We start from the raw sequence: 1,613 nt of genomic DNA on the forward strand, positions 1-1,613 counted from the left end.
GAACATAATTCAACACAACAGATTCAGATCTGTTAAAGGTCAAAATATTACCACGACTGGCAAACTTTTCCTGTAAAGGGCAAGATAGTACATATTTGAAGCTCCATTGTAGCCTAAAAGCAGCACCGACAAGATGCAAACAAGTGGGTGTGGCTGTGTCCTGGGATTCCTCTGGGCTGTAGTTTGCTGATTCCTGTTATTTACGGCAAAAGCCTGATTTCTTACGATAAGTCACCGCTGTTTTTAAACACCCCCCCAAAACTGGATGCCTGTGCTCTCTTCAGCAGCACACATACTAAAATTGGAACGGTACAGAGAAGATTAGTACGGCCCCTGTGCAAGGATGACACGCAAATTCGTGAAGCATTCCATATTTTTGTAAAGCAATTATACTCCAATAAAGATGAAACAAACAACTAAATAAATAAATAAATTAATTAATTAAAAAAAAACAACTGGATGCCTGAGTCCGTTACAGATTATATTTAGTTTGGGTCATGATATGAAAAATAGTTGAGTTCACATAAAAATCCAGATTTCCATCTTCTCTTGGGAAAAAAACCCCATAAGGACCTAGAAATACTGAGCCCAGAAAATGAGCTGAGGTTGAATATTCTGTCCTCTCCTTGGACGGATCAGGTGCTCTCCAGCTGCTGCTGTTCCCACAGGCTGGCTTGTTCACTCACCTTTCCACAGCGCTGGGCACTGGGACTGAGACCTCTTAGAACTGGAAAACCTCCATCAACTCTGTCCCCTAACACTCTTCCTTATGCCCTTTCACTGACTACCCATTTATCTCCTCCTACCCTGGCCTACATTCTTCTATATTTCAGCTCTCATTGTTTTCATTTAAATGCATCAAAACACCTAGTAATAATAACATGATAGCAATGAGCGATTATTTACGACACACTTTTGCTGCAAAAATGAAAACAAGAGTTCGTATTAGTAAAAAATCTTCATTTTGATGAACTCTCCTCATATACATCATAAGAATGAAATAATATTACTATGTCTCAGATACAAACCAGGAAACATTCCAATTTTTTAAAATCTTTATATAAAAAGTAATCATTTTTCAATTTAAAAAGTAATCTTTTGGGCTTCCCTGGTGGCGCAGTGGTTGAGAGTCCACCTGCCGATGCAGGGGACACGGGTTCGTACCCCGGTCTGGGAAGATCCCACATGCCGCGGAGCGGCTGGGCCCGTGAGCCATGGCCGCTGAGCCTGCGCGTCCGGAGCCTGTGCTCCGCAACGGGAGAGGCCACAACAGTGAGAGGCCCGCGTACCAAAGAAATCAATCAATAAATAAAAATAAAATAAAAAGTAATCTTTTTATAGTAGTCTATATTTTTTCAAAAAAAGCTTTTATATACATTAATTAACTTTAACATCCATGGATTTCTGGAATTGGAATTGAATAATAAGTCTGAATAACTTATTGAATTACTCAGATTGTATTATTACCTCATTCACAGATTTTTGCTTTATATTCATCAATACATGTCTGAATCAATGTGAGAAACGATTTCCAGATCAATGCCCTCATGAGAAAGACACTAAGCCCTGCACTGTGTGGACTTCTCACATTTTTACCTTATTTACTCCTGTAT

General features: G+C 39.4%; 1 non-coding gene across 1 annotated transcript; it reads left to right on the plus strand.

Annotated features, from left to right (window-relative positions):
- The first annotated feature begins 271 nt into the window (after positions 1-271).
- LOC137222804 (U6 spliceosomal RNA) lies at positions 272-378 on the plus strand. Its single transcript, XR_010942596.1, has one exon. It is a non-coding gene; the product is annotated as a U6 spliceosomal RNA (small nuclear RNA).
- Positions 379-1,613: the final 1,235 nt, after the last annotated feature.

Source organism: Pseudorca crassidens, chromosome 3 (assembly GCF_039906515.1).
Source record: "Pseudorca crassidens isolate mPseCra1 chromosome 3, mPseCra1.hap1, whole genome shotgun sequence".
Lineage (NCBI taxonomy): Eukaryota > Metazoa > Chordata > Mammalia > Artiodactyla > Delphinidae > Pseudorca > Pseudorca crassidens.